We start from the raw sequence: 9,259 nt of genomic DNA on the forward strand, positions 1-9,259 counted from the left end.
GTGAATATACCATAGTTTATTTAACCAGTCCTCCGTTGATGGACAACTTGGTTGCTTCCAGCTTTTTGCTATTGTAACGTGAGCTGCAAGAAAGATGAGTATGCATATATCTGTTCGTGCGAAGGCTCTTATTTCTCTCGGGTATATTCCGAGGAGTGGGATTTCTGGGTTGTATTTTGAACTTTTGAAGAAAAGGCCAGATAGATTTCCAGAGTGGTTGTACCATGTGACATTCCCAGCAGCAGCGTATTAGAGTTCCAATCTCTCGCAGCCTCTCCCACATTGATTATTTTGTGTTTTTTGGAGTAACGCCAGCCTTGTTGGAGTGAGATGGAATCTGTTTGTAGTTTTAATTTGCATTTCTCTAATGGCTAATGATCGAGAGCGTTCTCTCAAGTATCTCTTAGCTGCCTGAATATCTTCTTTAGTGAAGTGCATGTTCATATCCTTTGCCCACTTTTTGATTGGTTTCTTTGTCTTTTCTTGGTTGAGGTTGAACAGAATCATGTAGATTTTAGAGATCAGGCGCTGGTCGGAGATGTCATAGCAGAAAATTCTTTCCCAATCTCTAGGTGGTCTTTTGACTCTTTTGGTGAAGTCTTCAGATGAGCATAGGTGTTTGATTTTTAGGAGCTCCCAGTTATCTGGTTTCTCTTCGTCATTTTTGGTAATGTTTTATATTCTGTTTCTGCCTTATATTAGGGCTCCTAAGGTTGCCCCCATTTTTTCTTCCACGATCCTTATGGCTTTAGTCTTTATGTTTCAGACTTTGATCCGCTTGGAGTTAGGTTTTGTGCTTGGTGTGAGGTATGGGCCCTGTTTCATTTTTTTTGCAAATGGATATCCAGTGATGCCAGCAGCATTTGTTCAAAAGACTGTCTTTTCCCCAATTAACTGACACCGGGCCTTCGTCAAATATCAGCGGCTCGTATGTGGATGGATTTCTATCTGGGTTCTCAATTGTGTTCCATGGGTCTATGTGCCTGTTGTTGTACCAGTACCAGGCCGTTTCGACTACTGTGGCTTACAATATGTTCTAAAATCAGGTAGAGTGAGGCCTCCCACTTTCTTCTTCCTTTTCAGTAATGCTTTACTTATCCAGGGCTTCTTTCCCTGCCATAGGAAGTTGCTGATATGTTTCTCCATCACATTAAAAAATGTCCCTGGAATTTGGATCGCAAGTGCACTGTAGGTAGAGATGGCTTTGGTAGAATAGACATTTTTACTCTGTTAAGTCTTCCTACCCATGAGCAAGGTATCTTTTTCCACTTATGTAGGTCCTTTTTAGTTTCTTGCACTAGTTCTTTGTAGTTTGCTTTAAATAGGTCTTTTACAGCTTTGGTAAGACTTATTCCTAAGTCTTTTGTCTTCTTGGTGGCTTCTGTGAATGGTATTGATTTGGAGATTTCCTCTTCGATGTTCTTTTTGTTGATGTAGAGGAACCCAAGTGATTTCTCTATGTTTATCTTATACCCTGTGACTCTACAAAACTCTTCTGTTAGTTTCAGTAGTTTTCTGGAGGATTCCTTAGGGTTTTCTGTGTATAAGATCATGTCATCTGCAAAGAGACGTAATTTTACTTCCTCCTTGCCAATCCGGATTCCCTTTATTTCTTTGTCTAGCCTAATTGCTCTGGCTAGGACCTCTGGCCCAATGTTGAACAAGAGTGGTGATAAAGGGCATCCTTGTCTGGTTCCCGTTCTCAAGGGAAATGCTTTCAGGCTCTCTCCGTTTAGGGTGCTGTTGCCCGTCGGCTCTGTATACATGCCCTTTATTCTGTTGAGGAATTTTCCTTCAATTCCTATTTGGCTGAGAGTTGTGATCGTGAATGGGTGTTGGACTTTGTCAAATGCCTTTTCTGAATCAATGGATACGATCCTGTGGTTTTTGTCTTTTGTTTTATTTAGACGGTGGATTACATTAATGGTATTTCTAATATTAAAGGAGCCTTGCATACCTGGTAGAAATCCCACTTGGTCATGGTGGATTATTTCTTTGCTATGTTGTTGAATTCTAATGGCTAGCATTTTGTTGAGGATTTTGGCGTCTTTGTTCATGAGGGATATATTCCGTGAGTTTTTAAAAAATATTTATTGTGCTTTAAGTGAAAATGTACAGATCAAGTCAATCTGTCACACATAAGCTTTTCTACACCTTACTCCATATTCCCACTTACTCTCCCCCAAAAGAGTTCGCCCGCTCCCTCCTTTGAGTCTCTCCTTTCGTAAAGATTTTGCCAGTTTCTAACCCTCTCTACCCTCCTAGCTCCCCTCCAGACAGGAGATTCCAACACAGTCTCAAGTGTCCACCTGATACAAGTAGCTTCCTCTTCGTCAGCATCTCTCTCCAACCCATTGTCCAGTCCTTTCCGTGTCTGATGAGTTGTCTTCGGGAATGCTTCCTGTCCTAGGCCATCAGAAGGTTTGGGGAACACGACCACCGGGATTCTTCTAGTCTCAGTCCGACCATTAAGTCTGGTCGTTTTGTGAGAAATTGGGGTCTGCATCCCACTGTTCTCCTGCTCCCTCAGGGATTCTCTGTTGTGCTCCCTGTCAGGGCAGTCATGGGTTGTGGCCGGGTACACTCTAGTTCTTCTAGTCTCAGGATGATGGAAGTCTCTGGTTCATGTGGCCCTTTGTGTCTCTTGGGCTCAGAGTTGTCGTGTGACCTTTGTGTCCTTCATTCTCCTTTGATCCAGGTGAGTTGAGACCAATTCATGCATCTCAGATGGCCGCTTATTAGCATTTAAGACCCCTGACGCCACACTTCAAAGCGGGATGCAGAATGTTTTCAGAATAGAATGATTTTGCCAATTGACTTCGAAGTCCCCTTAAGCCATAGTCCCCAAAGCCCTCCCTTGCTCCGCTGACCTGTGAAGCATGTAGTTTATCCCGGAAACCTCTTTGCTTTTGGTCCAGTCCAGTTGAGCTGACCTTCCGTGTATTGAGCGCTGTCCTTCCCTTCACCTAAAGTCCTTCTTTTCTACTAACTAATCGCTAAATAACCCTCTCCCAGCCTCCCTCCCTCCCCGCCTTGTAAGCACAAAAGTATGTGTTCTTCTCAGTTCATACTATTTCTCAAGATCTTATAATAGTGGTCGTATACAATATTTGTCCTTTTGCCTCTGACTAATTTCACTCAGCATAATGCCGTCCAGGTTCCTCCATGTTATGAAATGTTTCACAGACTCGTCACTGTTCTTTATCGATGCGTGGTATTCCATTGTGTGAATATACCATAGTTTATTTAACCAGTCCTCCGTTGATGGACAACTTGGTTGCTTCCAGCTTTTTGCTATTGTAACGTGAGCTGCAAGAAAGATGCGTATGCATATATCTGTTCGTGCGAAGGCTCTTATTTCTCTCGGGTATATTCCGAGGAGTGGGATTTCTGGGTTGTATTTTGAACTTTTGAAGAAAAGGCCAGATAGATTTCCAGAGTGGTTGTACCATGTGACATTCCCAGCAGCGGCGTATTAGAGTTCCAATCTCTCGCAGCCTCTCCCACATTGATTATTTTGTGTTTTTTGGAGTAACGCCAGCCTTGTTGGAGTGAGATGGAATCTCTTTGTAGTTTCAATTTCCATTTCTCTAATGGCTAATGATCGAGAGCGTTTTCTCAAGTATCTCTTAGCTGCCTGAATATCTTCTTTAGTGAAGTGCGTGTTCGTATCCTTTGCCCACTTTTTGATTGGTTTCTTTGTCTTTTCGTGGTTGAGGTTTACCAGAATCATATAGATTTTAGAGATCAGGCGCTGGTCGGAGATGTCATAGCAGAAAATTCTTTCCCAATCTCTAGGTGGTCTTTTGACTCTTTTGGTGAAGTCTTCAGATGAGCATAGGTGTTTGATTTTTAGGAGCTCCCAGTTATCTGGTTTCTCTTCGTCATTCTTGGTAATGTTTTATATTCTGTTTCTGCCTTGTATTAGGGCTCCTAAGGTTGCCCCTATTTTTCCTTCCACGATCTTTATGGCTTTAGTCTTTATGTTTCAGACTTTGATCCGCTTGGAGTTAGGTTTTGTGCTTGGTGTGAGGTATGGGCCCTGTTTCATTTTTTTTGCTAATGGATATCCAGTGATGCCAGCAGCATTTGTTCAAAAGACTGTCTTTTCCCCAATTAACTGACACCGGGCCTTCGTCAAATATCAGCGGCTCGTATGTGGATGGATTTCTATCTGGGTTCTCAATTGTGTTCCATGGGTCTATGTGCCTGTTGTTGTACCAGTACCAGGCTCTTTCGACTACTGTGGCTGTACAATATGTTCTAAAATCAGGTAGAGTGAGGCCTCCCACTTTCTTCTTCCTTTTCAGTAATGCTTTACTTATCCAGGGCTTCTTTCCCTGCCATAGGAAGTTGCTGATATGTTTCTCCATCACATTAAAAAATGTCCCTGGAATTTGGATCGCAAGTGCACTGTAGGTAGAGATGGCTTTGGTAGAATAGACATTTTTACTCTGTTAAGTCTTCCTACCCATGAGCAAGGTATCTTTTTCCACTTATGTAGGTCCTTTTTAGTTTCTTGCACTAGTTCTTTGTAGTTTGCTTTAAATAGGTCTTTTACAGCTTTGGTAAGACTTATTCCTAAGTCTTTTGTCTTCTTGGTGGCTTCTGTGAATGGTATTGATTTTGGAGATTTCCTCTTCGATGTTCTTTTTGTTGATGTAGAGGAACCCAAGTGATTTCTCTATGTTTATCTTATACCCCGCGACTCTACAAAACTCTTCTGTTAGTTTCAGTAGTTTTCTGGAGGATTCCTTAGGGTTTTCTGTGTAGAAGATCATGTCATCTGCAAAGAGACGTAATTTTACTTCCTCCTTGCCAATCCGGATTCCCTTTATTTCGTTGTCTAGCCTAATTGCTCTGGCTAGGACCCCTGGCACAATGTTGAATAAGAGTGGTGATAAAGGGCATCCTTGTCTGGTTCCCGTTCTCAAGGGAAATGCTTTCAGGCTCTCTCCGTTTAGGGTGCTGTTGCCCGTCGGCTCTGTATACATGCCCTTTATTCTGTTGAGGAATTTTCCTTCAATTCCTATTTGGCTGAGAGTTGTGATCGTGAATGGGTGTTGGACTTTGTCAAATGCCTTTTCTGAATCAATGGATACGATCCTGTGGTTTTTGTCTTTTGTTTTATTTAGACGGTGGATTACATTAATGGTATTTCTAATAGTAAAGGAGCCTTGCATACCTGGTAGAAATCCCACTTGGTCATGGTGGATTATTTCTTTGCTATGTTGTTGAATTCTAATGGCTAGCATTTTGTTGAGGATTTTGGCGTCTTTGTTCATGAGGGATATATTCCGTGAGTTTTTAAAAAATATTTATTGTGCTTTAAGTGAAAATGTACAGATCAAGTCAATCTGTCACACATAAGCTTTTCTACACCTTACTCCATATTCCCACTTACTCTCCCCCAAAAGAGTTCGCCCGCTCCCTCCTTTGAGTCTCTCCTTTCGTAAAGATTTTGCCAGTTTCTAACCCTCTCTACCCTCCTAGCTCCCCTCCAGACAGGAGATTCCAACACAGTCTCAAGTGTCCACCTGATACAAGTAGCTTCCTCTTCGTCAGCATCTCTCTCCAACCCATTGTCCAGTCGTTTCCGTGTCTGATGAGTTGTCTTCGGGAATGCTTCCTGTCCTAGGCCATCAGAAGGTTTGGGGAACACGACCACCGGGATTCTTCTAGTCTCAGTCTGACCATTAAGTCTGGTCGTTTTGTGAGAAACTGGGGTCTGCATCCCACTGTTCTCCTGCTCCCTCAGGGATTCTCTGTTGTGCTCCCTGTCAGGGCAGTCATGGGTTGTGGCTGCGTACGCTCTAGTTCTTCTAGTCTCAGGATGATGGAAGTCTCTGGTTCATGTGGCCCTTTGTGTCTCTTGGGCTCAGAGTTGTCGTGGGACCTTTGTGTCCTTCATTCTCCTTTGATCCAGGTGAGTTGAGACCAATTCACGCATCTCAGATGGCCGCTTATTAGCATTTAAGACCCCTGACGCCACACTTCAAAGCGGGATGCAGAATGTTTTCCGAATAGAATGATTTTGCCAATTGACTTCGAAGTCCCCTTAAGCCATAGTCCCCAAAGCCCTCCCTTGCTCCGCTGACCTGTGAAGCATGTAGTTTATCCCGGAAACCTCTTTGCTTTTGGTCCAGTCCAGTTGAGCTGACCTTCCGTGTATTGAGCGCTGTCCTTCCCTTCACCTAAAGTCCTTCTTTTCTACTAACTAATCGCTAAATAACCCTCTCCCAGCCTCCCTCCCTCCCCGCCTTGTAAGCACAAAAGTATGTGTTCTTCTCAGTTCATTCTATTTCTCAAGATCTTATAATAGTGGTCGTATACAATATTTGTCCTTTTGCCTCTGACTAATTTCACTCAGCATAATGCCGTCCAGGTTCCTCCATGTTATGAAATGTTTCACAGACTCGTCACTGTTCTTTATCGATGCGTGGTATTCCATTGTGTGAATATACCATAGTTTATTTAACCAGTCCTCCGTTGATGGACAACTTGGTTGCTTCCAGCTTTTTGCTATTGTAACGTGAGCTGCAAGAAAGATGCGTATGCATATATCTGTTCGTGCGAAGGCTCTTATTTCTCTCGGGTATATTCCGAGGAGTGGGATTTCTGGGTTGTATTTTGAACTTTTGAAGAAAAGGCCAGATAGATTTCCAGAGTGGTTGTACCATGTGACATTCCCAGCAGCAGCGTGTTAGAGTTCCAATCTCTCGCAGCCTCTCCCACATTGATTATTTTGTGTTTTTTGGAGTAACGCCAGCCTTGTTGGAGTGAGATGGAATCTCTTTGTAGTTTTAATTTGCATTTCTCTAATGGCTAATGATCGAGAGCGTTTTCTCAAGTATCTCTTAGCTGCCTGAATATCTTCTTTAGTGAAGTGCATGTTCATATCCTTTGCCCACTTTTTGATTGGTTTCTTTGTCTTTTCTTGGTTGAGGTTGAACAGAATCATGTAGATTTTAGAGATCAGGCGCTGGTCGGAGATGTCATAGCAGAAAATTCTTTCCCAATCTCTAGGTGGTCTTTTGACTCTTTTGGTGAAGTCTTCAGATGAGCATAGGTGTTTGATTTTTAGGAGCTCCCAGTTATCTGGTTTCTCTTCGTCATTCTTGGTAATGTTTTATATTCTGTTTCTGCCTTGTATTAGGGCTCCTAAGGTTGCCCCCATTTTTTCTTCCACGATCCTTATGGCTTTAGTCTTTATGTTTCAGACTTTGATCCGCTTGGAGTTAGGTTTTGTGCTTGGTGTGAGGTATGGGCCCTGTTTCATTTTTTTTGCTAATGGATATCCAGTGATGCCAGCAGCATTTGTTCAAAAGACTGTCTTTTCCCCAATTAACTGACACCGGGCCTTCGTCAAATATCAGCGGCTCGTATGTGGATGGATTTCTATCTGGGTTCTCAATTGTGTTCCATGGGTCTATGTGCCTGTTGTTGTACCAGTACCAGGCTCTTTCGACTACTGTGGCTGTACAATATGTTCTAAAATCAGGTAGAGTGAGGCCTCCCACTTTCTTCTTCCTTTTCAGTAATGCTTTACTTATCCAGGGCTTCTTTCCCTGCCATAGGAAGTTGCTGATATGTTTCTCCATCACATTAAAAAATGTCCCTGGAATTTGGATCGCAAGTGCACTGTAGGTAGAGATGGCTTTGGTAGAATAGACATTTTTACTCTGTTAAGTCTTCCTACCCATGAGCAAGGTATCTTTTTCCACTTATGTAGGTCCTTTTTAGTTTCTTGCACTAGTTCTTTGTAGTTTGCTTTAAATAGGTCTTTTACAGCTTTGGTAAGACTTATTCCTAAGTCTTTTGTCTTCTTGGTGGCTTCTGTGAATGGTATTGATTTTGGAGATTTCCTCTTCGATGTTCTTTTTGTTGATGTAGAGGAACCCAAGTGATTTCTCTATGTTTATCTTATACCCCGCGACTCTACAAAACTCTTCTGTTAGTTTCAGTAGTTTTCTGGAGGATTCCTTAGGGTTTTCTGTGTAGAAGATCATGTCATCTGCAAAGAGACGTAATTTTACTTCCTCCTTGCCAATCCGGATTCCCTTTATTTCGTTGTCTAGCCTAATTGCTCTGGCTAGGACCCCTGGCACAATGTTGAATAAGAGTGGTGATAAAGGGCATCCTTGTCTGGTTCCCGTTCTCAAGGGAAATGCTTTCAGGCTCTCTCCGTTTAGGGTGCTGTTGCCCGTCGGCTCTGTATACATGCCCTTTATTCTGTTGAGGAATTTTCCTTCAATTCCTATTTGGCTGAGAGTTGTGATCGTGAATGGGTGTTGGACTTTGTCAAATGCCTTTTCTGAATCAATGGATACGATCCTGTGGTTTTTGTCTTTTGTTTTATTTAGACGGTGGATTACATTAATGGTATTTCTAATAGTAAAGGAGCCTTGCATACCTGGTAGAAATCCCACTTGGTCATGGTGGATTATTTCTTTGCTATGTTGTTGAATTCTAATGGCTAGCATTTTGTTGAGGATTTTGGCGTCTTTGTTCATGAGGGATATATTCCGTGAGTTTTTAAAAAATATTTATTGTGCTTTAAGTGAAAATGTACAGATCAAGTCAATCTGTCACACATAAGCTTTTCTACACCTTACTCCATATTCCCACTTACTCTCCCCCAAAAGAGTTCGCCCGCTCCCTCCTTTGAGTCTCTCCTTTCGTAAAGACTTTGCCAGTTTCTAACCCTCTCTACCCTCCTAGCTCCCCTCCAGACAGGAGATTCCAACACAGTCTCAAGTGTCCACCTGATACAAGTAGCTTCCTCTTCGTCAGCATCTCTCTCCAACCCATTGTCCAGTCGTTTCCGTGTCTGATGAGTTGTCTTCGGGAATGCTTCCTGTCCTAGGCCATCAGAAGGTTTGGGGAACACGACCACCGGGATTCTTCTAGTCTCAGTCCGACCATTAAGTCTGGTCGTTTTGTGAGAAACTGGGGTCTGCATCCCACTGTTCTCCTGCTCCCTCAGGGATTCTCTGTTGTGCTCCCTGTCAGGGCAGTCATGGGTTGTGGCTGCGTACGCTCTAGTTCTTCTAGTCTCAGGATGATGGAAGTCTCTGGTTCATGTGGCCCTTTGTGTCTCTTGGGCTCAGAGTTGTCGTGGGACCTTTGTGTCCTTCATTCTCCTTTGATCCAGGTGAGTTGAGACCAATTCACGCATCTCAGATGGCCGCTTATTAGCATTTAAGACCCCTGACGCCACACTTCAAAGCGGGATGCAGAATGTTTTCCGAATAGAATG

This window comes from Elephas maximus, chromosome 25 (genome assembly GCF_024166365.1).
Source record: "Elephas maximus indicus isolate mEleMax1 chromosome 25, mEleMax1 primary haplotype, whole genome shotgun sequence".
In the NCBI taxonomy this organism is placed as follows: domain Eukaryota; kingdom Metazoa; phylum Chordata; class Mammalia; order Proboscidea; family Elephantidae; genus Elephas; species Elephas maximus.